This window comes from Syngnathus floridae, unplaced genomic scaffold, assembly GCF_059516105.1.
Source record: "Syngnathus floridae isolate MCC-2025c unplaced genomic scaffold, RoL_Sflo_1.0 HiC_scaffold_28, whole genome shotgun sequence".
NCBI classification, from domain to species: domain Eukaryota; kingdom Metazoa; phylum Chordata; class Actinopteri; order Syngnathiformes; family Syngnathidae; genus Syngnathus; species Syngnathus floridae.
The window spans coordinates 210001-237500 of NW_028284057.1; positions in this window are offsets into that span (position 1 = coordinate 210001).

Below are 27500 nucleotides of genomic sequence, written 5' to 3' on the forward strand. Positions count from 1 at the left end.
GGTCGGTGCGGCCCGCTGCGGCCAGCTGGAGAGTGAGCTACGTGCCTGTACCGTGCTCCCGACGAACCGTCCCGGGGGGCTGGTGACGTCGCGCGATCGGCGCTTGATGCTGCGACCGGGAGGGAAGCTGCGCCCCGTCCGAGTCAGACTCGGTCGTTGCGGCCCACCCGAGCCCGCACGCCTCACGCGGAGGGGTCATACGCCCCGGCGGCCACGATAGACGTCCTCCCGCTTCGCGGTGGTCGGGAGGGCTTAGCGGATAGGTGCAGATGCGGGGGCGGCTTCCCGAGATAGCCGTCCCTAGGTTAGGCGAGGGTTTGAGAAACATCTTTCGCGGTAGACCGGCGCGGCCGGCGGACGCCCACGTGGCGTGCCGCGAGTCGGATCGCGCGCTCGGCCTCCGTTGATGGCCGCTAGGTGCGTGCGTGGAATCGGGGCGTCTCGGTCTCGCTGCCGTACGGCTCGCGCTAGGCCTGCGGGGGCGGCGTCGGAGCGCGCGCTCGCGCGGCGGCCGTAGCGCTAGAGGGCGACCCGCAAGTGGGGAGGAACCGTCCACCCAACGCCGGCGCTAGCCGGGGCCGGTGGGGGCCCTACCAAGGCGGGTCATGGTCGCATGTCGGTCGGTCCGGCCTCTGTTTACCGAGGCGGCCGGCACCTCCATCTGCCTTGGATGCCCCGAATCCGCAGACTTTCCTCCGGCCTCAGCTTAACGAGACGGCCGTTGCCTCCATCCTTGGATGTTAACATTCGCAGAGTTTCAGCTCCGGGCTAGGGCGGGTGAAGTCGTCTCGAACCACGTGCCTGAAGGCCGCCTCGCGCCGGATGCAGGCCCCGCTCTGTCGTGCGGTGTGACCGTCCAACGCGGGCATCGCTAGATTAGCCGTGGCCACGATCCTTCCGCACCGCGAGCCTTTCGCCCTCGGCCGGTGGTCGCTCAGTTCGCGGGCCGCTGATCCCGCTCCATCTCTCCGGCCTGTGTTTAAGGAGGCGGCCGCTCCTCCTTCCTTGGATGGACCATTCGCATATTTTTCGCCCGGCCTGTGTTTAAGGAGGCGGCCGGTCCTCCTTCCTTGGATGGACCATTCGCATATTTTTCGCCCGGCCTGTGTTTAAGGAGGCGGCCGGTAACTCCCTTTCTTGGATGAGACCCAACATTCGCATATTTTTCGCCCGGCCTGTGTTTAAGGAGGCGGCCGGTCCTCCCATTCTGCCAGTGTTCCTTGGACTTTGAAAATTTCAAAGTCTTTCCGCTCCGGGCTAGGGCGGGTGAGGTCGTCTCGAACCACGTGCCTGAAGGCCGCCTCGCGCCAGATGCGGCCCCGCTCTGTCGTGCGGTGTGACCGTCCAACGCGGGCATCGCTAGATTAGCCGTGGCCACGATCCTTCCACACCGCGAGCCTTTCGCCCTCGGCCGGTGTCGGTCAACGTGTGGGTGGGGGGGAAGGACGGCTGCCGGGAGCAGACAGCCGTCCCCGGGTGGGGTGTACAGTCCTTCCACCGCGGCCGCCGGGAGCAGACGGCCGTCGAGCGATTCTGCCATTGTTCCTAGGACTTTGTACATTTTAAAGACCCTCCGCGCGGGCCGCTGATCCCGCTCGGTCGCTCCGGCCTGTGTTTAAGGAGGCGGCCGGTCCTCCCATTCTGCCAGTGTTCCTTGGACTTTGAATATTTCAAAGTCTTTTCGCTCCGGGCTAGGGCGGGTGAGGTCGTCTCGAACCACGTGCCTGAAGGCCGCCTCGCGCCGGATGCAGGCCCCGCTCTGTCGTGCGGTGTGACCGTCCAACGCGGGCATCGCTAGATTAGCCGTGGCCACGATCCTTCCACACCGCGAGCCTTTCGCCCTCGGCCGGTGTCGGTCAACGTGTGGGGTGGGGGGGAAGGACGGCTGCCGGGAGCAGACAGCCGTCCCCGGGTGGGGTGTACAGTCCCTTCACCGCGGCCGCCGGGAGCAGACGGCCGTCGAGCGATTCTGCCATTGTCCCTAGGACTTTGTACATTTCAAAGACCCTGCGCGCGGGCCGCTGATCCCGCTCGGTCGCTCCGGCCTGTGTTTAAGGAGGCGGCCGGTCCTCCCATTCTGCCAGTGTTCCTTGGACTTTGAAAAGTCTTTCCGCTCCGGGCTAGGGCGGGTGAGGTCGTCTCGAACCACGTGCCTGAAGGCCGCCTCGCGCCGGATGCAGGCCCCGCTCTGTCGTGCGGTGTGACCGTCCAACGCGGGCATCGCTAGATTAGCCGTGGCCACGATCCTTCCACACCGCGAGCCTTTCGCCCTCGGCTGATGTTCAACCAACGTGTGGGGAGGGGGTTATGGACGGCTGCCGGGAGCAGACAGCCGTCCCCGGGAGGGGAGACTTCACGGCGGCCGCCGGGAGCAGACGGCCGTCGAGAGATTCTGCCAGTGTTCCTTGGACTTTGACTATTTCAAAGTCTTTCCGCTCCGGGCTAGGGCGGGTGAGGTCGTCTCGAACCACGTGCCTGAAGGCCGCCTCGCGCCGGATGCAGGCCCCGCTCTGTCGTGCGGTGTGACCGTCCAACGCGGGCATCGCTAGATTAGCCGTGGCCACGATCCTTCCACACCGCGAGCCTTTCGCCCTCGGCCGGTGTTCGCTCAACGCGCGGGCCGCTGATCCCGCTCCATCTCTCCGGCCTGTGTTTAAGGAGGCGGCCGGTCCTCCCATTCTGCCAGTGTTCCTTGGACTTTGAAAATTTCAAAGTCTTTCCGCTCCGGGCTAGGGCGGGTGAGGTCGTCTCGAGCCACGTGCCTGAAGGCCGCCTCGCGCCGGATGCAGGCCCCGCTCTGTCGTGCGGTGTGACCGTCCAACGCGGGCATCGCTAGATTAGCCGTGGCCACGATCCTTCCACACCGCGAGCCTTTCGCCCTCGGCTGGTGTTCGTCCAACGTGTGGGGAGGGGGTTAAGGACGGCTGCCGGGAGCAGACAGCCGTCCCCGGGAGGGGAGACTTCACGGCGGCCGCCGGGAGCAGACGGCCGTCGAGAGATTCTGCCAGCGTTCCTTGTACTTTGAATATTTCACAGCCGTGCTCGCACTTAGGAAATTTTCGAGCGCTGTGGCACTTAGACATTTTTCGTCAAGCGTGGCACTTAGAAATTTTTCGTCAAGAGAGGCACTTAGACATTTTTCGTCAAGAGTGACACTTAGAAAATTTTTCACTCTCTTTGTGCCTTCCAGGGTGCTGTGCAACCCTGCGTGTTGTGTTCCCACCGAGCAAGGGGCGCTGCTGGCGGCCATGACCAAGCGCTCGGCACCGGGCCCTTTCATTTTGTGGGGTAAATTATGCGCCCCCCATGCTCGTTCTGACTATATTTTGCGAAAGGGGGGTAAATCGTTGATGAGTACGCTGACTAGGGGGACCATTTAGCGTACTCTGGCGCACCTGAAGACCAAAGTTGGTACTGCACCCTCCCCCTGGTACCCCAGCCCCTGGTACCTAAAGAGGGAGAGGCCGAATTTTCGCTTTTTGGGGCCGACCGAGGGAACCAGCCGAGGCGGACACTTTTCGGCTCAAGAGCCGTTGGCACTTAGAAAAAATTCGCACAAGTTGGCAGGGCTACCAGGGGAAGAGGCCGAATTTTCGCTTTTGAAGGCCGACCGCGGGAACCAGCCGAGGCGGACACTTTTCGGCTCAAGAGCCGTTGGCACTTAGAAAATATTTGCCAAACTTGGCTTGACTTCCAGGAGAAGAGGCCGAATTTTCACTTTTGGTGGCCGACCTGGGGAACCAGCCGAGGCGGACACTTTTCGGCTCAAGAGCCGTTGGCACTTAGAAAATATTTGCCAAACTTGGCTTGACTTCCAGGAGAAGAGGCCGAATTTTCACTTTTGGTGGCCGTTATGGGGAACCAGCCGAGGCGGACACTTTTCGGCTCAAGAGCCGTTGGCACTTAGAAAATATTTGCCAAACATGGCTTGACTTCCAGGAGAAGAGGCCGAATTTTCACTTTTGGTGGCCGTTATGGGGAACCAGCCGAGGCGGACACTTTACGCTGGTTGAGTCGTTGGCACTTAGAAAATATTTGCCAAACTTGGCTTGACTTCCAGGAGAAGAGGCCGAATTTTCACTTTTGGTGGCCGACCTGGGGAACCAGCCGAGGCGGACACTTTACGCTGGTTGAGTCGTTGGCACTTAGAAAATATCTGCCAAACTTGGCTTGACTTCCAGGAGAAGAGGCCGAATTTTCACTTTTGGTGACCGACCTGGGGAACCAGCCGAGGCGGACACTTTACGCTGGTTGAGTCGTTGGCACTTAGAAAATATTTGCCAAACTTGGCTTGACTTCCAGGAGAAGAGGCCGAATTTTCACTTTTGGTGGCCGACCTGGGGAACCAGCCGAGGCGGACACTTTACGCTGGTTGAGTCGTTGGCACTTAGAAAATATTCGCCAAACTTGGCAAGACTTCCAGGAGAAGAGGCCGAATTTTCACTTTTGGTGGCCGACCTGGGGAACCAGCCGAGGCGGACACTTTACGCTGGTTGAGTCGTTGGCACTTAGAAAATATTTGCCAAACTTGGCTTGACTTCCAGGAGAAGAGGCCGAATTTTCACTTTTCATGGCCGTTATGGGGAACCAGCCGAGGCGGACACTTTGCGCTGGTTGAGTCGTTGGCACTTAGAAAATATTTGCCAAACTTGGCTTGACTTCCAGGAGAAGAGGCCGAATTTTCACTTTTGGTGGCCGCTATGGGGAACCAGCCGAGGCGGACACTTTAGGCTGGTTGAGTCGTTGGCACTCAGAAAATATTCGCCAAACTTGGCAAGACTTCCAGGAGAAGAGGCCGAATTTTCACTTTTGGTGGCCGACCTGGGGAACCAGCCGAGGCGGACACTTTACGCTGGTTGAGTCGTTGGCACTTAGAAAATATTTGCCAAACTTGGCTTGACTTCCAGGAGAAGAGGCCGAATTTTCACTTTTCATGGCCGTTATGGGGAACCAGCCGAGGCGGACACTTTGCGCTGGTTGAGTCGTTGGCACTTAGAAAATATTTGCCAAACTTGGCTTGACTTCCAGGAGAAGAGGCCGAATTTTCACTTTTGGTGGCCGTTATGGGGAACCAGCCGAGGCGGACACTTTAGGCTGGTTGAGTCGTTGGCACTCAGAAAATATTCGCCAAACTTGGCCAGACTTCCAGGAGAAGAGGCCGAATTTTCACTTTTGGTGACCGACCTGGGGAACCAGCCGAGGCGGACACTTTACGCTGGTTGAGTCGTTGGCACTTAGAAAATATTTGCCAAACTTGGCTTGACTTCCAGGAGAAGAGGCCGAATTTTCACTTTTGGTGGCCGACCTGGGGAACCAGCCGAGGCGGACACTTTACGCTGGTTGAGTCGTTGGCACTTAGAAAATATTCGCCAAACTTGGCCAGACTTCCAGGAGAAGAGGCCGAATTTTCACTTGTGGTACCCGACCTGGGGAACCAGCCGAGGCGGACACTTTAGGCTGGTTGAGTCGTTGGCACTTAGAAAATATTTGCCAAACTTGGCTTGACTTCCAGGAGAAGAGGCCGAATTTTCACTTTTGGTGGCCGTTATGGGGAACCAGCCGAGGCGGACACTTTAGGCTGGTTGAGTCGCTGGCACTTAGAAAATATTCGCCAAACTTGGCCAGACTTCCAGGAGAAGAGGCTGAATTTTCACTTGTTCTGGCCGTTATGGGGAACCAGCCGAGGCGGACACTTTAGGCTGGTTGAGTCGTTGGCACTTAGAAAATATTCGCCAAACTTGGCCAGACTTCCAGGAGAAGAGGCCGAATTTTCACTTGTGGTACCCGACCTGGGGAACCAGCCGAGGCGGACACTTTAGGCTGGTTGAGTCGTTGGCACTTAGAAAATATTTGCCAAACTTGGCTTGACTTCCAGGAGAAGAGGCCGAATTTTCACTTTTGGTGGCCGTTATGGGGAACCAGCCGAGGCGGACACTTTAGGCTGGTTGAGTCGCTGGCACTTAGAAAATATTCGCCAAACTTGGCCAGACTTCCAGGAGAAGAGGCTGAATTTTCACTTGTTCTGGCCGTTATGGGGAACCAGCCGAGGCGGACACTTTAGGCTGGTTTAGTCGTTGGCACTTAGAAAATATTCGCCAAACTTGGCCAGACTTCCAGGAGAAGAGGCCGAATTTTCACTTGTTCTGGCCGTTATGGGGAACCAGCCGAGGCGGACACTTTACGCTGGTTGAGTCGTTGGCACTTAGAAAATATTCGCCAAACTTGGCCAGACTTCCAGGAGAAGAGGCCGAATTTTCACTTGTTCTGGCCGTTAGGGGGAACCAGCCGAGGCGGACACTTTACGGCTGTTGAGTCGTTGGCACTTAGAAAATATTCGCCAAACTTGGCCAGACTTCCAGGAGAAGAGGCCGAATTTTCACTTGTTCTGGCCGACCTGGGGAACCAGACGAGGCGGACACATCACCCCGCAAGTGCCGTTGGCACTTTGAAAATATTCGCCAAACTTGGCCAGACTTCCAGGAGAAGAGGCCGAATTTTCACTTGTGGTGGCCGCTATGGGGAACCAGCTGAGGCGGACACTTTACGCTGGTCGAGTCGTTGGCACTTGGAAAATATTTGCCAAACTTGGCCAGACTTCCAGGAGAAGAGGCCGAATTTTCACTTGTTCTGGCCGTTATGGGGAACCAGCCGAGGCGGACACTTTACGGCTGTTGAGTCGTTGGCACTTTGAAAATATTCGCCAAACTTGGCCGGACTTCCAGGAGAAGAGGCCGAATTTTCACTTGTTCTGGCCGACCTGGGGAACCAGACGAGGCGGACACATCACCCCGCAAGTGCCGTTGGCACTTTGAAAATATTCGCCAAACTTGGCCGGACTTCCAGGAGAAGAGGCCGAATTTTCGCTTTTTCTGGCCGACCTGGGGAACCAGACGAGGCGGACACATCACCCCGCAAGTGCCGTTGGCACTTTGAAAATATTCGAAACTTCCATCAAACACACATCGGCTTTTTCGCCGTCGCTGTCCGGCCTGGGCACCATCGTGGCTCGTACAGTTCGTGTGCCAGCTTCCGTTGGCACTTAGAACATTTTTCAAAATAAAAATAAACAGTCCTGCACATACGTGCCGACTATATTTTGCGAAAGGGGAGTAAACCGATGAGTACACTAACTAGGGGGACCAACAGACCGTAGTGGTCTCCCCTGGTACCTAAATGCATACCCCTGGTACCTAAATGCATACCCCTGGTACCTCAGCGACTACCCCTGGTACCTAAATGCGTACCCCTGGTACCTCAGAGAGGCCGAATTTTCACATTCCGTGGCCGAACTAGGGAACCGGACGAGTCGGACACTTTTCCGGGAGAGACCCGATGGCACTTAGAAAATTTTCGCTCAAGTTGGCAGGACTTCCAGAGCAAGAGGCCGAATTTTCACATTATGTGGCCGAACTAGGGAACCGGACGAGTCGGACACTTTTCCGGGAGAGACCCGATGGCACTTAGAAAATATTCGCTCAAGTTGGCAGGACTTCCAGAGCAAGAGGCCGAATTTTCACTTTTTCTGGCCGACTCGGGGAACCAGCCGAGTCGGACACTTTTCCGGGCAAGACCCGATGGCACTTAGAAAATATTCGCTCAAGTTGGCAGGACTTCCAGAGCAAGAGGCCGAATTTTCACATTATGTGGCCGAACTAGGGAACCGGACGAGTCGGACACTTTTCCGGGAGAGACCCGATGGCACTTAGAAAATATTCGCTCAAGTTGGCAGGACTTCCAGAGCAAGAGGCCGAATTTTCACATTATGTGGCCGAACTAGGGAACCAGCCGAGTCGGACACTTTTCCGGGCAAGACCCGATGGCACTTAGAAAATATTCGCTCAAGTTGGCGGGACTTCCAGAGCAAGAGGCCGAATTTTCACATTATGTGGCCGAACTAGGGAACCGGACGAGTCGGACACTTTTCCGGGAGAGACCCGATGGCACTTTGAAAATTTTCGCTCAAGTTGGCAGGACTTCCAGAGCAAGAGGCCGAATTTTCACATTATGTGGCCGAACTAGGGAACCGGACGGGTCGGACACTTTTCCGGGAGAGACCCGATGGCACTTAGAAAATATTCGCTCAAGTTGGCAGGACTTCCAGAGCAAGAGGCCGAATTTTCACATTATGTGGCCGAACTAGGGAACCAGCCGAGTCGGACACTTTTCCGGGCAAGACCCGATGGCACTTAGAAAATATTCGCTCAAGTTGGCAGGACTTCCAGAGCAAGAGGCCGAATTTTCACTCGTTCGGGCCGACTCGGGGAACCAGCCGAGTCGGACACTTTTCCGGGAGAGACCCGATGGCACTTAGAAAATATTCGCTCAAGTTGGCAGGACTTCCAGAGCAAGAGGCCGAATTTTCGCTCGTTCGGGCCGACTCGGGGAACCAGCCGAGTCGGACACTTTTCCGGGCAAGACCCGATGGCACTTAGAAAATATTTGCTCAAGTTGGCAGGACTTCCAGAGCAAGAGGCCGAATTTTCACTCGTTCGGGCCGACTCGGGGAACCAGCCGAGTCGGACACGTTACGGCCGAACACCCGTTGGCACTTAGAAAATATTCGCTCAAGTTGGCAGGACTTCCAGAGCAAGAGGCCGAATTTTCGCTCGTTCGGGCCGACTCGGGGAACCAGACGAGTCGGACACTTTTCCGGGCAAGACCCGATGGCACTTAGAAAATATTCGCTCAAGTTGGCAGGACTTCCAGAGCAAGAGGCCGAATTTTCACATTATGTGGCCGAACTAGGGAACCAGCCGAGTCGGACACTTTTCCGGGCAAGACCCGATGGCACTTAGAAAATATTCGCTCAAGTTGGCAGGACTTCCAGAGCAAGAGGCCGAATTTTGGCTCGTTCGGGCCGACTCGGGGAACCAGCCGAGTCGGACACGTTACGGCCGAACACCCGTTGGCACTTAGAAAATATTCGCCAAAGTCGGCCGGACTTCCAGGCGAAGAGGCCGAATTTTCGCTCGTTCGGGCCGACTCGGGGAACCAGCCGAGTCGGACACATTACGGCCGAACACCCGTTGGCACTTAGAAAATATTCGCCAAAGTCGGCCGGACTTCCAGGCGAAGAGGCCGAATTTTCGCTCGTTCGGGCCGACTCGGGGAACCAGCCGAGTCGGACACATTACGGCCGAACACCCGTTGGCACTTAGAAAATATTCGCCAAAGTCGGCCGGACTTCCAGGCGAAGAGGCCGAATTTTCACTTTTTCTGGCCGACCGGAGGAACCAGCCGCGTCGGACACATTACGGTGTAACACCCGTTGGCACTTAGAAAATATTCGCCAAAGTTCGTCGGACCTCCAGAGCGAGAGGCCGAATTTTCACTTTTTCTGGCCGACCGGAGAACCAGCCGAGGCGGACACATCACGCCGCTTTTGCCGTTGGCATATTCGAAACTTCCAAAATCGGCTTTTTCGCCGTCGCTGTCCGGCCTGGGCACCATCGTGGCTCGGACACGTCGTGTGCCAGCGTCCGCTGGCACTTAGAAAATTTTTCAAAATAAAAATAAACAGTCCTGCACATACGTGCCCACTATATTTTGCGAAAGGGGAGTAAACCGTCGATGAGTACGCTGACTAGTGGGACCAACCATCGCGCTCTGGCGCACCTGAAGACCAAAGTTGGTACTGCACCCTACCCCTGGTACCCAAACGGGGTAGAGGCCGATTTTTCGCTTTTGGCGGCCGACCTAGGGAACCAGAAGAGGCGGACACTTTTCCGAGCAAGTGCCGATGGCACTTAGAAAATTTTCGCGCAAGTTGGCGGGACTTCCAGAGCGAGAGGCCGAATAATCGTCATTTGTGGCCGACTTGGGAACCAGCGAGGGCGGATAGGAAGTGGAGTGGGTCCCGCCGGCTGGTCCGCGGGCCAATTGCGGTCCCGCGAGTTAGCGATCGCGGTCCGGAATTCTAGCCGACTTGGGAACCAGCGAAGGCGGATAGGAAGTGGAGCGGGTCCCGCCGGCTGGTCCGCGGGCCATTTAGGGTCCCGCGAGTTACCGATCGCGGTCCGGAATTCTAGCCGACTTGGGAACCAGCGAAGGCGGATGGGTGGTCACCGAGGTCCCGCCGGCTGGTCCGCGGGCCATTTAGGGTCCCGCGAGTTAGCGATCGCGGTCCGGAATTCTAGCCGACTTGGGAACCAGCGAAGGCGGATGGGTGGTCACCGAGGTCCCGCCGGCTGGTCCGCGGGCCATTTAGGGTCCCGCAAGTTAGCGATCGCGGTCCGGAATTCTAGCCGACTTGGGAACCAGCGAAGGCGGATAGGAAGTCAACGAGGTCCCGCCGGCTGGTCCGCGGGCCATTTAGGGTCCCGCGAGTTAGCGATCGCGGTCCGAAATTCTAGCCGGCCGGGGACCACCGCGAGGCGGATGGGTGGTCACCGAGGTCCCGCCGGCTGGTCCGCGGGCCAATTGCGGTCCCGCGAGTTAGCGATCGCGGTCCGGAATTCTAGCCGGCCGGGGACCACCGCGAGGCGAATGGGTGGTCACCGAAGTCCCGCCAGCTGGTCCGCGGGCCATTTAGGGTCCCGCGAGTTAGCGATCGCGGTCCGGAATTCTAGCCGGCCGGGGACCACCGCGAGGCGGATGGGTCTTCACCGAGGTCCCGCCGGCTGGTCCGCGGGCCATTTAGGGTCCCGCGAGGTACCGATCGCGGTCCGGAATTCTACCCGGCCGGGGACCACCGCGAGGCGGATGGGTCTTCACCGAGGTCCCGCCGGCTGGTCCGCGGGCCATTTAGGGTCCCGCGAGTTACCGATCGCGGTCCGGAATTCTACCCGGCCAGGGACCACCGCGAGGCGGATGGGTCTTCACCGAGGTCCCGCCGGCTGGTCCGCGGGCCATTTAGGGTCCCGCGAGGTACCGATCGCGGTCCGGAATTCTACCCGGCCGGGGACCACCGCGAGGCGGATGGGTCTTCACCGAGGTCCCGCCGGCTGGTCCGCGGGCCATTTAGGGTCCCGCGAGGTACCGATTGCGGCCCGGAATTCTAGCCGGCCAGGGACCACCGCGAGGCGGATGGGTCTTCACCGAGGTCCCGCCGGCTGGTCCGCGGGCCATTTAGGGTCCCGCGAGTTAGCGATCGCGGTCCGGAATTCTAGCCGGCCGGGGACCACCGCGAGGCGGATGGGTGGCCACCGACGTCCCGCCGGCTGGTCCGCGGGCCATTTAGGGTCCCGCGAGTTAGCGATCGCGGTCCGGAATTCTAGCCGGCCGGGGACCACCGCGAGGCGGATGGGTCTTCACCGAGGTCCCGCCGGCTGGTCCGCGGGCCATTTAGGGTCCCGCGAGGTACCGATCGCGGTCCGGAATTCTACCCGGCCAGGGACCACCGCGAGGCGGATGGGTCTTCACCGAGGTCCCGCCGGCTGGTCCGCGGGCCATTTAGGGTCCCGCGAGTTACCGATCGCGGTCCGGAATTCTACCCGGCCGGGGACCACCGCGAGGCGGATGGGTCTTCACCGAGGTCCCGCCGGCTGGTCCGCGGGCCATTTAGGGTCCCGCGAGGTACCGATCGCGGTCCGGAATTCTAGCCGGCCAGGGACCACCGCAAGGCGGATGGGTCGTCACCGAGGTCCCGCCGGCTGGTCCGCGGGCCAATTGCGGTCCCGCGAGGTACCGATCGCGGTCCGGAATTCTAGCCGGCCAGGGACCACCGCGAGGCGGATGGGTCTTCACCGAGGTCCCGCCGGATGGTCCGCGGGCCATTTAGGGTCCCGCGAATTACCGATCGCGGTCCGGAATTCTAGCCGGCCAGGGACCACCGCGAGGCGGATGGGTGGTCACCGAGGTCCCGCCGGATGGTCCGCGGGCCATTTAGGGTCCCGCGAGTTAGCGATCGCGGTCCGGAATTCTAGCCGACTTGGGAACCAGCGAAGGCGGATAGGAAGTCAAGTGGGTCCCGCCGGCTGGTCCGCGGGCCAATTGCGGTCCCGCGAGTTAGCGATCGCGGTCCGGAATTCTAGCCGACTTGGGAACCAGCGAAGGCGGATGGGTGGTCACCGAGGTCCCGCCGGCTGGTCCGCGGGCCATTTAGGGTCCCGCGAGGTACCGGTCGCGGTCCGGAATTCTAGCCGACTTGGGAACCAGCGAAGGCGGATAGGAAGTCAAGTGGGTCCCGCCGGCTGGTCCGCGGGCCATTTAGGGTCCCGCGAGTTAGCGATCGCGGTCCGGAATTCTAGCCGACTTGGGAACCAGCGAAGGCGGATGGGTCTTCACCGAGGTCCCGCCGGCTGGTCCGCGGGCCATTTAGGGTCCCGCGAGGTACCGGTCGCGGTCCGGAATTCTACCCGGCCGGGGACCACCGCGAGGCGGATGGGTCTTCACCGAGGTCCCGCCGGCTGGTCCGCGGGCCATTTAGGGTCCCGCGAGGTACCGATCGCGGTCCGGAATTCTAGCCGGCCAGGGACCACCGCGAGGCGGATGGGTCTTCACCGAGGTCCCGCCGGCTGGTCCGCGGGCCATTTAGGGTCCCGCGAGGTACCGATCGCGGTCCGGAATTCTAGCCGGCCAGGGACCACCGCGAGGCGGATGGGTCTTCACCGAGGTCCCGCCGGCTGGTCCGCGGGCCATTTAGGGTCCCGCGAGGTACCGATCGCGGTCCGGAATTCTACCCGGCCGGGGACCACCGCGAGGCGGATGGGTGGTCACCGAGGTCCCGCCGGCTGGTCCGCGGGCCATTTAGGGTCCCGCGAGTTAGCGATCGCGGTCCGGAATTCTACCCGGCCGGGGACCACCGCGAGGCGGATGGGTCTTCACCGAGGTCCCGCCGGCTGGTCCGCGGGCCATTTAGGGTCCCGCGAGGTACCGATCGCGGTCCGGAATTCTAGCCGGCCAGGGACCACCGCAAGGCGGATGGGTCGTCACCGAGGTCCCGCCGGCTGGTCCGCGGGCCAATTGCGGTCCCGCGAGGTACCGATCGCGGTCCGGAATTCTACCCGGCCAGGGACCACCGCGAGGCGGATGGGTCTTCACCGAGGTCCCGCCGGCTGGTCCGCGGGCCATTTAGGGTCCCGCGAGTTACCGATCGCGGTCCGGAATTCTAGCCGGCCGGGGACCACCGCGAGGCGGATGGGTCTTCACCGAGGTCCCGCCGGCTGGTCCGCGGGCCATTTAGGGTCCCGCGAGTTAGCGATCGCGGTCCGGAATTCTAGCCGGCCGGGGACCACCGCGAGGCGGATGGGTCTTCACCGAGGTCCCGCCGGCTGGTCCGCGGGCCATTTAGGGTCCCGCGAGGTACCGATCGCGGTCCGGAATTCTACCCGGCCGGGGACCACCGCGAGGCGGATGGGTGGTCACCGAGGTCCCGCCGGCTGGTCCGCGGGCCATTTAGGGTCCCGCGAGTTAGCGATCGCGGCCCGGAATTCTACCCGGCCAGGGACCACCGCGAGGCGGATGGGTCTTCACCGAGGTCCCGCCGGCTGGTCCGCGGGCCATTTAGGGTCCCGCGAGGTACCGATCGCGGTCCGGAATTCTACCCGGCCAGGGACCACCGCGAGGCGGATGGGTCTTCACCGAGGTCCCGCCGGCTGGTCCGCGGGCCATTTAGGGTCCCGCGAGGTACCGATCGCGGCCCGGAATTCTAGCCGGCCAGGGACCACCGCGAGGCGGATGGGTCTTCACCGAGGTCCCGCCGGCTGGTCCGCGGGCCATTTAGGGTCCCGCGAGGTACCGATCGCGGCCCGGAATTCTAGCCGGCCAGGGACCACCGCGAGGCGGATGGGTCTTCACCGAGGTCCCGCCGGCTGGTCCGCGGGCCATTTATGGTCCCGCAAGTTAGCTGTCGCGGCCCGGAATCCACGCCGGCCAGGGACCACCCAGAGGCCGTGCACACGCGCCGGGTGGCAAGAAATACCTCCAGCCGAGCGGATATGCACTTTATAAGCACCTTGGACGAGATGGCAGACCCTTACTAGACTTCCAGCACCTCGGGTAAGCATCTTACACGGCCCGCTGATCTTCCAGAAGACCTCCAGCCGGTTCTCATGGTGCTTTCCTTCTCACTCTCCCAGCCGGCCCAGGCTTCCAGCACCCAGGCTAAGCGTTCTCCCCGGCCCGCTGTGCTTCCAGAAGACCTCCAGACGGTCCTCATGGTGCTTTCCTCCTCACTCTTTAAGTCGACCCAGGCTTCCAGAGCCTCGGCTAAGCGTTTTACGCGGCCCGCTGAGCTTCCGGAGCACCTCCAGCCGGTTCCACGGGTGCTTTCCTCCTCACTCTTGACGCCCGAGGAGACTTCCAGCACCCCGGCTAAGCGTTTTACGCGGCCCGCCGAGCTTCCACAGCACCTCCAGCCGGTTCTCATGAGGCTTTCCTCCTAACTCTTGACGCCCGAGGAGGCTTCCAGAGCCCCGGCTAAGCGTTTTACGCAGCCCGCTGAGCTTCCACAGCACCTCCAGCCGGTTCTCATGAGGCTTTCCTCCTAACTCTTGACGCCCGAGGAGGCTTCCAGAGCCCCGGCTAAGCGTTTTACGCAGCCCGCTGAGCTTCCACAGCACCTCCAGCCGGTTCCCCGGGTGCTTTCCTCCTCACTGTTTAAGCCGAACGAGGCTTCCAGAGCCCCGGCTAAGCGTTTTACGCGGCCCGCCGAGCTTCCACAGCACCTCCAGCCGGTTCCCCGAGTGGTTTCCTCCTCACTGTTTAAGCCGAACGAGGCTTCCAGAGCCCCGGCTAAGCGTTTTACGCGGCCCGCCGAGCTTCCACAGCACCTCCAGCCGGTTCTCATGATGCATTCCTCCTCACTTTCTAAGCCGAACGAGGCTTCCAGAGCCTCGGCTAAGCGTTTTACGCGGCCCGCTGAGCTTCCACAGCACCTCCAGCCGGTTCCCCGGCTGCTTTCCTCCTCACTGTTTAAGCCGAACGAGGCTTCCAGAGCCCCGGCTAAGCGTTTTACGCGGCCCGCGGGACTTCCAGAGCACCTCCAACCGGTTCCCCGGCTGCTTTCCTCCTCACTTTCTAAGCCGCCCGAGGCTTCCAGAGCCCCGGCTAAGCGTTCTCCACGTCCCGTTGATCTCCCCGGAGGTCGTAACGGGGAATTACCTCCCTCCAGCGGACACGGCGGGTAAATACGCCACCTCTCGCACTTAGCGCACACACCCGTTGCTGCGCGTCCGGTGGCACTTTGAGCGGCCAAACGGCGGGAGTAACTGTCACTCTCTTAAGGTAGGCTCACTTGACATTTTTTTGAACCGTCCGTGGAGGCGACCGGGACCACCGGGACAGCCGGGAGGCCGTGCGCGCGGGCCAAGTGGCCAAAAATAGCTCCAAGCCCAGCGGATCGGCTGTTTGCAAGCACCGCGGATGAGATCGCGGAGCTTTATCCGACTTCCAGCGGCCGGTGCGCTCGCGCACTCCACCCGGCACCTCCGGGAGGCCGTGCGCGCGCGCCAAGTGGCCCAAAATAGCTCCAGCCCAGCGGATCGGCTGTTTACAAGCACCGCGGATGAGATCGCGGAGCATTATTCGACTTCCAGCGGCCCGTGCGCTCACGCACTCCACCCGGCACCTCCGGGAGGCCGTGCGCGCGCGCCAAGTGGCCGAAAATAGCTCCAAGACGACCGGATCGGCTGTTTACAAGCACCGCGGATGAGATCGCGGAGCTTTATGCGACTTCCAGCGGCCGGTGCGCTCGCGCACTCCACCCGGCACCTCCGGGAGGCCGTGCGCGCGCGCCAAGTGGCCCAAAATAGCTCCAGCCCAGCGGATCTGCACTTTACAAGCTCCGCGGATGAGATCGCGGAGCTTTATGCGACTTCCAGCGGCCGGCGCGCACGACGAGCGGACCCGGTGACGGTCCAGCTCCACCCGGTACCTCGCACGGCCCGCTTCTCCCCCCCGCGCGGACTTACGAGCGCTCGGGGAGACGTTCGGAAGCCGCCGGTGCCGTTGGAGCGGGGAAATACCTCCCTCCAGCGGACACGGCGAGTAAATACACCTTCGGCCAAACGGCGGGAGTAAGTATGACTCTCTTAAGGTAGCGGCACTCGACATCTTTTTAGCGGTTCGTGGAGGACCCGGCCGGTTCTCGGGGGTGCTTTTTCTCCTAACTCTCGACGCCCGAGGAGGCTTCCAGAGCCCCGGCTAAGCGTTTTACGCGGCCCGCTGAGCTTCCGGAGCACCTCCAGCCGGTTCCACGGGTGCTTTCCTCCTCACTCTTGACGCCCGAGGAGACTTCCAGCACCCCGGCTAAGCGTTTTACGCGGCCCGCTGAGCTTCCACAGCACCTCCAGCCGGTTCCCCGGGTGCATTCCTCCTCACTTTCTAAGCCGAACGAGGCTTCCAGAGCCCCGGCTAAGCGTTTTGCGCGGCCCGCTGAACTTCCACAGCACCTCCAGCCGGTTCCCCGAGTGCTTTCCTCATCACTTTATAAGCCGAACGAGGCTTCCAGAGCCCCGGCTAAGCGTTCTCCACGTCCCGCTGATCTCCCCGGAGGTCGTAACGGGGAAATACCTCCCTCTAGCGGACACGGCGGGTAAATACGCCACCTCTCGCACTTAGCGCACACTCGCGTTGCTGCGCGTCTGATGGCACTTTGAGCGGCCAAACGGCGGGAGTAACAATCACTCTCTTAAGGTAGGCTCACTTGAGATTTTTTTAACCGTCCGCGGAGGCGACCGGGACCACCGGGACAGCCGGGAGGCCGTGCGCGCGGGCCAAGTGGCCGAAAATAGCTCCAGGCCGACCGGATCGGCTAGTTGTAAGCACCGCGGATGAGATCGCGGAGCATTATTCGACTTCCAGCGGCCCGTGCGCTTACGCACGCCGCCCGGAACCTCCGGGAGGCCGTGCGCATGCGCAAGTGGCCGAAAATAGCTCCTAGCCGACCGGATCGGCTGTTTGTGAGCACCGCGGATGAGATCGCGGAGCTTCATTCGACTTCCAGCGGCCGGTGCGCTCACGCACTCCACCCGGCACCTCCGGGAGGCCGTGCGCGCGCGCCAAGTGGCCGAAAATAGCTCCAAGACGACCGGATCGGCTGTTTACAAGCACCGCGGATGAGATCGCGGAGCTTTATGCGACTTCCAGCGGCCGGTGCGCTCGCGCACTCCACCCGGCACCTCCGGGAGGCCGTGCGCGCGCGCCAAGTGGCCCAAAATAGCTCCAGCCCAGCGGATCTGCACTCCGCGGATGAGATCGCGGAGCTTTTTTCGACTTCCAGCGGCCGGCGCGCACGACGAGCGGACCCGGTGACGGTCCAGCTCCACCCTGTACCTCGCACGGCCCGCTTCTCCCCACCGCGCGGACTTCCGAGCGCTCGGGGAGACGTTCGGAAGCCGCCGGTGACGTTGGAGCGGGGAAATACCTCCCTCCAGCGGACACGGCGAGTAAATACACCTTCGGCCAAACGGCGGGAGTAACTATGACTCTCTTAAGGTAGCGGCACTCGACATCTTTTTCACGGTTCGTGGAGGACCCGGCCGGTTCTCGGGGGTGCTTTTTCTCCTAACTCTTGACGCCCGAGGAGGCTTCCAGAGCCTCGGCTAAGCGTTTTACGCGGCCCGCTGAGCTTCCACAGCACCTCCAGCCGGTTCTCATGAGGCTTTCCTCCTAACTCTTGACGCCCGAGGAGGCTTCCAGAGCCCCGGCTAAGCGTTTTACGCGGCCCGCCGAGCCTCCAGAGCACCTCCAGCCGGTTCCCCGGGTGCATTCCTCCTAACTCTTGACGCCCGAGGAGGCTTCCAGAGCCCCGGCTAAGCGTTTTACGCGGCCCGCCGAGCTTCCACAGCACCTCCAGCCGGTTCCCCGAGTGGTTTCCTCCTCACTTTCTAAGCCGAAAGAGGCTTCCAGAGCCCCGGCTAAGCGTTTTACGCGGCCCGCTGACCTTCCACAGCACCTCCAGCCGGTTCTAATGAGGCTTTCCTCCTAACTCTTGACGCCCGAGGAGGCTTCCAGAGCCCCGGCTAAGCGTTTTACGCGGCCCGCTGAGCTTCCGGAGCACCTCCAGCCGGTCCTCGCGATGCTTTGCTCCTCACTCTTGACGCCCGAGGAGGCTTCCAGAGCCCCGGCTAAGCGTTTTACGCAGCCCGCTGAACTTCCACCGCACCTCCAGCCGGTTCCCCGGGTGCTTTCCTCCTCACTGTTTAAGCCGAACGAGGCTTCCAGAGCCCCGGCTAAGCGTTTTACGCGGCCCGCTGAGCTTCCGGAGCACCTCCAGCAGGTTCCACGGGTGCTTTCCTCCTCACTCTTGACGCCCGAGGAGGCTTCCAGAGCCCCGGCTAAGCGTTTTACGCGGCCCGCTGAGCTTCCACCGCACCTCCAGCCGGTTCCCCGGGTGCTTTCCACCTCACTTTCTAAGCCGAACGAGGCTTCCAGAGCCTCGGCTAAGCGTTTTACGCGGCCCGCTGAGCTTCCGGAGCACCTCCAGCCGGTTCCACGGCTGCTTTCCTCCTCACTGTTTAAGCCGAACGAGGCTTCCAGAGCCCCGGCTAAACGTTTTACGCGGCCCGCTGAGCTTCCAGAGCACCTCCAGCCGGTTCCCCGGGTGCATTCCTCCTCACTTTCTAAGCCGAACGAGGCTTCCAGAGCCCCGGCTAAGCGTTTTACGCGGCCCGCTGAGCTTCCACCGCACCTCCAGCCGGTTCCACGGCTGCTTTCCTCCTCACTGTTTAAGCCGAACGAGGCTTCCAGAGCCCCGGCTAAACGTTTTACGCGGCCCGCTGAGCTTCCAGAGCACCTCCAGCCGGTTCCCCGGGTGCATTCCTCCTCACTTTCTAAGCCGAACGAGGCTTCCAGAGCCCCGGCTAAGCGTTTTACGCGGCCCGCTGAGCTTCCACCGCACCTCCAGCCGGTTCCACGGCTGCTTTCCTCCTCACTTTATAAGCCGAACGAGGCTTCCAGAGCCCCGGCTAAGCGTTTTACGCGGCCCGCCGAGCTTCCACAGCACCTCCAGCCGGTCCTCATGGTGCTTTCCTCCTAACTATTGACGCCCGAGGAGGCTTCCAGAGCCCCGGTTAAGCATTTTACGCAGCCCGCTGAGCTTCCACAGCACTTCCAGCCGGTTCCCCGGGTGCTTTCCTCCTCACTGTTTAAGCCGAACGAGGCTTCCAGAGCCCCGGCTAAGCGTTTTGCGCGGCTCGCTGAACTTCCACAGCACCTCCAGCCGGTTCCCCTGGGTGCTTTCCTCCTCATTTGCTAAGCCGAACGAGGCTTCCAGAGCCCCGGCTAAGCGTTCTCCGCGTCCCGGTGATCTTCCCGGAGGTCGTAACGGGGAAATACCTCCCTCTAGCGGACACGGCGGGTAAATACGCCAGCTCTCGCACTTAGCGCACACTCGCGTTGCTGCGCGTCCGGTGGCACTTTGAGCGGCCAAACGGCGGGAGTAACTGTCACTCTCTTAAGGTAGGCTCACTTGACATTTTTTGAACCGTCCGCGGAGGCGACCGGGACCACCGGGACAGCCGGGAGGCCGTGCGCGCGGGCCAAGTGGCCCAAAATAGCTCCAGGCCGACCGGATCGGCTAGTTGTAAGCACCGCGGATGAGATCGCGGAGCATTATTCGACTTCCAGCGGCCGGTGCGCTTACGCACGCCGCCCGGAACCTCCGGGAGGCCGTGCGCATGCGCAAGTGGCCGAAAATAGCTCCTAGCCGACCGGATCGGCTGTTTGTGAGCACCGCGGATGAGATCGCGGAGCTTCATTCGACTTCCAGCGGCCGGTGCGCTCACGCACTCCACCCGGCACCTCCGGGAGGCCGTGCGCGCGCGCCAAGTGGCCGAAAATAGCTCCAGGCCGACCGGATCGGCTAGTTGTAAGCACCGCGGATGAGATCGCGGAGCATTATTCGACTTCCAGCGGCCCGTGCGCTTACGCACGCCGCCCGGAACCTCCGGGAGGCCGTGCGCGCGCGCAAGTGGCCGAAAATAGCTCCTAGCCGACCGGATCGGCTGTTTGTGAGCACCGCGGATGAGATCGCGGAGCTTCATTCGACTTCCAGCGGCCGGTGCGCTCACGCACTCCACCCGGCACCTCCGGGAGGCCGTGCGCATGCGCAAGTGGCCGAAAATAGCTCCTAGCCGACCGGATCGGCTGTTTGTGAGCACCGCGGATGAGATCGCGGAGCTTCATTCGACTTCCAGCGGCCGGTGCGCTCACGCACTCCACCCGGCACCTCCGGGAGGCCGTGCGCGCGCGCCAAGTGGCCGAAAATAGCTCCAAGACGACCGGATCGGCTGTTTACAAGCACCGCGGATGAGATCGCGGAGCTTTATGCGACTTCCAGCGGCCGGTGCGCTCGCGCACTCCACCCGGCACCTCCGGGAGGCCGTGCGCGCGCGCCAAGTGGCCCAAAATAGCTCCAGCCCAGCGGATCTGCACTCCGCGGATGAGATCGCGGAGCTTTTTTCGACTTCCAGCGGCCGGCGCGCACGACGAGCGGACCCGGTGACGGTCCAGCTCCACCCGGTACCTCGCACGGCCCGCTTCTCCCCCCCGCGCGGACTTCCGAGCGCTCGGGGAGACGTTCGGAAGCCGCCGGTGACGTTGGAGCGGGGAAATACCTCCCTCCAGCGGACACGGCGAGTAAATACACCTTCGGCCAAACGGCGGGAGTAACTATGACTCTCTTAAGGTAGCGGCACTCGACATCTTCTTCACGGTTCGTGGAGGACCCGGCCGGTTCTCGGGGGTGCTTTTTCTCCTAACTCTCGACGCCCGAGGAGGCTTCCAGAGCCCCGGCTAAGCGTTTTCCGCGGGCCGATGAGCTTCCAAAGCAACTCCAGCCGGTTCTCTTGATGGTTTCCTCCTCACTGTTTAAGCCGAACGCGGCTTCCAGAGCCCCGGCTAAGCGTTTTACGCGGCCCGCTGAACTTCCGGAGCACCTCCAGCCGGTTCTCATGATGCATTCCTCCTCACTTTCTAAGCCGAACGAGGCTTCCAGAGCCCCGGCTAAGCGTTTTACGCGGCCCGCTGAGCTTCCAGGGCACCTCCAGCCGGTTCTCTTGATGGTTTCCTCCTCACTGTTTAAGCCGAACGCGGCTTCCAGAGCCCCGGCTAAGCGTTTTACGCGGCCCGCTGAACTTCCGGAGCACCTCCAGCCGGTTCTCATGATGCATTCCTCCTCACTTTCTAAGCCGAACGAGGCTTCCAGAGCGCCGGCTAAGCGTTTTACGCGGCCCGCTGAACTTCCCCAGCACCTCCAGCCGGTTCTCATGATGCATTCCTCCTCACTCTTTAAGCCGAACGAGGCTTCCAGAGCCTCGGCTAAGCGTTTTCCGCGGCCCGCTGAGCTTCCAAAGCACCTCCAGCCGGTTCCACGGGTGCTTTCCTCCTCACTCTTGACGCCCGAGGAGGCTTCCAGAGCCCCGGCTAAGCGTTTTACGCGGCCCGCCGAGCTTCCACAGCACCTCCAGCCGGTTCTCATGATGCATTCCTCCTCACTTTCTAAGCCGAACGAGGCTTCCAGAGCCCCGGCTAAGCGTTTTACGCGGCCCGCCGAGCTTCCACAGCACCTCCAGCCGGTTCCCCGAGTGCTTTCCTCCTCACTTTCTAAGCCGAACGAGGCTTCCAGAGCCCCGGCTAAGCGTTCTCCGCGTCCCGCTAATCTTCCCGGAGCTTGTAACGGGGAAATACCTCCCTCTAGCGGACACGGCGGGTAAATACGCCACCTCTCGCACTTAGCGCACACTCGCGTTGCTGCGCGTCTGATGGCACTTTGAGCGGCCAAACGGCGGGAGTAACAGTCACTCTCTTAAGGTAGGCTCACTTGAGATTTTTTTTAACCGTCCGCGGAGATGACCGGGACCACCGGGACAGCCGGGAGGCCGTGCGCGCGGGCCAAGTGGCCGAAAATAGCTCCAGGCCGACCGGATCGGCTAGTTGTAAGCACCGCGGATGAGATCGCGGAGCATTATTCGACTTCCAGCGGCCCGTGCGCTCACGCACGCCGCCCGGAACCTCCGGGAGGCCGTGCGCATGCGCAAGTGCCCGAAAATAGCTCCTAGCCGACCGGATCGGCTGTTTGTGAGCACCGCGGATGAGATCGCGGAGCTTCATTCGACTTCCAGCGGCCGGTGCGCTCGCGCACTCCACCCGGAACCTCCGGGAGGCCGTGCGCGCGCGCCAAGTGGCCGAAAATAGCTCCAAGACGACCGGATCGGCTGTTTACAAGCTCCGCGGATGAGATCGCGGAGCTTCATCCGACTTCCAGCGGCCGGTGCGCTCGCGCACTCCACCCGGCACCTCCGGGAGGCCGTGCTCGCGCGCCAAGTGGCCCAAAATAGCTCCAGCCCAGCGGATCGGCTGTTTACAAGCACCGCGGATGAGATCGCGGAGCTTTATCCGACTTCCAGCGGCCGGCGCGCACGACGAGCGGACCAGGTGACGGTCCAGCTCCACCCGGTACCTCGCACGGCCCGCTTCTCCCCACCGCGCGGACTTCCGAGCGCTCGGGGAGACGTTCGGAAGCCGCCGGTGACGTTGGAGCGGGGAAATACCTCCCTCCAGCGGACACGGCGAGTAAATACACCTTCGGCCAAACGGCGGGAGTAACTATGACTCTCTTAAGGTAGCGGCACTCGACATCTTTTTCACGGTTCGTGGAGGACCCGGCCGGTTCTCGGGGGTGCTTTTTCTCCTAACTCTTGACGCCCGAGGAGGCTTCCAGAGCCTCGGCTAAGCGTTTTACGCGGCCCGCTGAGCTTCCACAGCACCTCCAGCCGGTTCTCATGAGGCTTTCCTCCTAACTCTTGACGCCCGAGGAGGCTTCCAGAGCCCCGGCTAAGCGTTTTACGCGGCCCGCTGAGCTTCCACAGCACCTCCAGCCGGTTCTCATGATGCTTTTCTCCTCACTCTTTAAGCCGAACGAGGCTTCCAGAGCCCCGGCTAAACGTTTTACGCGGCCCGCTGGACTTCCAGAGCACCTCCAGCCGGTTCCCCGGCTGCTTTCCTCCTCACTCTTTAAGCCGCCCGAGGCTTCCAGAGCCCCGGCTAAGCGTTCTCCGCGTCCCGCTGATCTTCCCGGAGCTTGTAACGGGGAAATACCTCCCTCTAGCGGACACGGCGGGTAAATACGCCAGCTCTCGCACTTAGCGCACACTCGCGTTGCTGCGCGTCTGATGGCACTTTGAGCGGCCAAACGGCGGGAGTAACAGGCACTCTCTTAAGGTAGGCTCACTTGAGATTTTTTTAACCGTCCGCGGAGGCGACCGGGACCACCGGGACAGCCGGGAGGCCGTGCGCGCGGGCCAAGTGGCCGAAAATAGCTCCAGGCCGACCGGATCGGCCAGTTGTAAGCACCGCGGATGAGATCGCGGAGCTTTATCCGACTTCCAGCGGCCGGTGCGCTCGCGCACTCCACCCGGCACCTCCGGGAGGCCGTGCGCGCGCGCCAAGTGGCCGAAAATAGCTCCTAGCCGACCGGATCTGCACTTTACAAGCACCGCGGATGAGATCGCGGAGCATTATTCGACTTCCAGCGGCCGGTGCGCTCGCGCACTCCACCCGGCACCTCCGGGAGGCCGTGCGCGCGCGCCAAGTGGCCGAAAATAGCTCCAAGACGACCGGATCGGCTGTTTACAAGCACCGCGGATGAGATCGCGGAGCTTTATGCGACTTCCAGCGGCCGGTGCGCTCGCGCACTCCACCCGGCACCTCCGGGAGGCCGTACGCGCGCGCCAAGTGGCCCAAAATAGCTCCAGCCCAGCGGATCTGCACTCCGCGGATGAGATCGCGGAGCTTCATTCGACTTCCAGCGGCCGGCGCGCACGACGAGCGGACCCGGTGACGGTCCAGCTCCACCCGGTACCTCGCACGGCCCGCTTCTCCCCCCCGCGCGGACTTCCGAGCGCTCGGGGAGACGTTCGGAAGCCGCCGGTGCCGTTGGAGCGGGGAAATACCTCCCTCCAGCGGACACGGCGAGTAAATACACCTTCGGCCAAACGGCGGGAGTAACTATGACTCTCTTAAGGTAGCGGCACTCGACATCTTTTTAGCGGTTCGCGGAGGACCCGGCCGGTTCTCGGGGGTGCTTTTTCTCCCAACTCTTGACCCCCGAGGAGGCTTCCAGAGCCCCGGCTAAGCGTTTTCCGCGGCCCGCTGAGCTTCCACAGCACCTCCAGCCGGTTCTCATGATGCATTCCTCCTCACTTTCTAAGCCGAACGAGGCTTCCAGAGCCTCGGCTAAGCGTTTCACGCGGCCCGCTGAGCTTCCACAGCACCTCCAGCCGGTTCTCATGAGGCTTTCCTCCTAACTCTTGACGCCCGAGGAGGCTTCCAGAGCCCCGGCTAAGCGTTTTACGCGGCCCGCTGAGCTTCCGGAGCACCTCCAGCCGGTTCCCCGGGTGCATTCCTCCTCACTTTCTAAACCGAACGAGGCTTCCAGAGCCCCGGCTAAGCGTTTTACGCGACCCGCTGAACTTCCACAGCACCTCCAGCCGGTTCTCCGGGTGCTCCCATCCTCACTGTTTAAGCCGAACGAGGCTTCCAGAGCCCCGGCTAAGCGTTTTACGCGACCCGCTGAACTTCCACAGCACCTCCAGCCGGTTCTCCGGGTGCTCCCATCCTCACTGTTTAAGCCGAACGAGGCTTCCAGAGCCCCGGCTAAGCGTTTTACGCGGCCCGCTGAGCTTCCACAGCACCTCCAGCCGGTTCTCCGGGTGCTCCCATCCTCACTGTTTAAGCCGAACGAGGCTTCCAGAGCCCCGGCTAAACGTTTTGCGCGGCCCGCTGAACTTCCACAGCACCCCCAGCCGGTTCCCCGCGTGCTTTCCACCTCACTTTCTAAGCCGAACGAGGCTTCCAGCGCCCCGGCTAAGCGTTCTCCGCGTCCCGGTGATCTTCCCGGAGGTCGTAACGGGGAAATACCTCCCTCCAGTGGACACGGAGAGAAATTACACCGCCTCTCGCACACAGGCGGGTAAACGGCGGGAGTAACTATGACTCTCTTAAGGTAGCCTGACTTGACATCTCTTTAACGGTTCGTGGATAAATACATGATATATACTACATATGATCGCATTTAAAGCCAAATAATACAAAATGAGCATTCGGTTATAAACACTGTATTCATCATGTTTATAGGCGATGTTAATATTTATATGTTTAATGTTTATAGGTGATGTTAATATTTATATATTTAATGTTTATAGGGGATGTTAATATTTATATATTTATTTTGTACATCATGTTATAGTTATACGACACTCGCTATTGGATCATGATGTGATCATATCGGCGGGAGTCGGCCCGGGCTCCGGGTGAAGAGGCCGAATTCTCGCCACTCGCGGCCGACCGGGGAACCAGCAGAGGCGGACGCATCGCGGCGCGAGAGCCCTTGGCACTTAGAAAAAATTTGGCAAAAGTTGCTCCGTGCTCCAGGTGAAGAGGCCGAATTCTCGCCACTCGCGGCCGACCGGGGAACCAGCAGAGGCGGACGCATCGCGGCGCGAGAGCCCTTGGCACTTAGAAAAAATTTGGCAAAAGTTGCTCCGTGCTCCAGGTGAAGAGGCCGAATTCTCGCCACTCGCGGCCGACCGGGGAACCAGCAGAGGCGGACGCATCGCGGCGCGAGAGCCCTTGGCACTTAGAAAAAAATTGGCAAAAGTCGCTCCGGGTGAAGAGGCCGAATTCTCGCCACTCGCGGCCGACCGGGGAACCAGCAGAGGCGGACGCATCGCGGCGCAAGAGCCCTTGGCACTTAGAAAAAAATTGGCAAAAGTCGCTCCGCGCTCCAGGTGAAGAGGCCGAATTCTCGCCACTCGTGGCCGACCAGGGAACCAGCAGAGGCGGACGCATCGCGGCGCGAGAGCCCTTGGCACTTAGAAAAATTTTCGCAAAAGTCGCTCCGCGCTCCAGGTGAAGAGGCCGAATTCTCGCCACTCGCGGCCGACCGGGGAACCAGCGAAGGCGGGTAAGCTTTCAAGAGAGCCCCGCCGGCTGGTCCGCGGGCCGAACGTGGTCCCGTAAAGTACCGACAGCGGACGCCGACCCACGCCCGGCAAGGACCACCCAGAGGCGGACACGCTCTCCGACGAGCCCCGCCGGCCGCTCCGCGGCGGGAAACGCGCCCTCTGGCGGACACGCCGTTGTAAATGAATGGGCTTTGGCACTTAGTGCATTTTCGCTGAAGTTGAGCCGCGCTCCGGGCGAAGAGGCCGAATTCTCGCCACTCGTGGCCGACCAGGGAACCAGCGAAGGCGGGTAGGCTTTCAAGAGAGCCCCGCCGGCTGGTCCGCGGGCCAATTATGGTCCCGTAAAGTACCGACAGCGGACGCCGACCTACGCCCGGCAAGGACCACCCAGAGGCGGACACGCTCTCCGACGAGCCCCGCCGGCCGGTCCGCGGCGGGAAATGCGCCCTCTGGCGGACACGCCGTTGTAAATGAATGGGGTTTGGCACTTAGTGCATTTTCGCAGAAGTTGAGCCGCGCTCCGGGCGAAGAGGCCGAATTCTCGCTACTCGTGGCCCACCAGGGAACCAGCGAAGGCGGGTAAGCTCTCAAGAGAGCCCCGCCGGCTGGTCCGCGGGCCAATTATGGTCCCGTCACCTACCGACAGCGGACGCCGACCCACGCCCGCTAAGAACCACCGAGAGGCGGACACGCTCTCCGACGAGCCCCGCCGGCCGGTCCGCGGCGGGAAATGCGCCCTCTGGCGGACACGTCGTTGTAAATGAATGGGCTTTGGCACTTAGTGCATTTTGGCACAAGTTGAGCCGCGCTCCGGGCGAAGAGGCCGAATTATCGCTACTCGTGGCCGACCGGGGAACCAGCGAAGGCGGGTAAGCTTTCAAGAGAGCCCCGCCGGCTGGTCCGCGGGCCGAACGTGGTCCCGTAAAGTACCGACAGCGGACGCCGACCCACGCCCGGCAAGGACCACCGAGAGGCGGACACGCTCTCCGACGAGCCCCGCCGGCCGGTCCGCGGCGGGAAACGCGCCCTCTGGCGGACACGCCGTTGTAAATGAATGGGCTTTGGCACTTAGTGCATTTTTGCAAAAGTTGAGCCGCGCTCCGGGCGAAGAGGCCGAATTCTCGCTACTCGTGGCCGACCGGGGAACCAGCAAAGGCGGGTAAGCTCTCAAGAGAGCCCCGCCGGCTGGTCCGCGGGCCAATTATGGTCCCGTAACGTACCGACAGTGGACGCCGACCCACGCCCGGCAAGGACCACCGAGAGGCGGATAACGGCGCACACCGCGAACGGCGGGTGGCGGTCGCTGGGTGGCGGTCGGCTGGTGGCGGTCGGGGGGTGGCGGTCGGGGATGGTGCTTGGGGATGGTGCTTGGGGACCGGTGGCGCCGGAGGCGCACACCGCGAACGGCTGGTGGCGGTCGGCTGGTGGCGGTCGGCTGGTGGCAGTCGGCTGGTGGCGGTCGGGGGGTGGCGGTCGGGGGGTGGCGGTCGGGGATGGTGCTTGGGGATGGTGCTTGGGACCGGTGGCGCCGGAGGCGCACACCGCGAACGGCTGGTGGCGGTCGGCTGGTGGCGGTCGGCTGGTGGCGGTCGGCTGGTGGCGGTCGGCTGGTGGCAGTCGGCTGGTGGCGGTCGGGGGGTGGCGGTCGGGGGG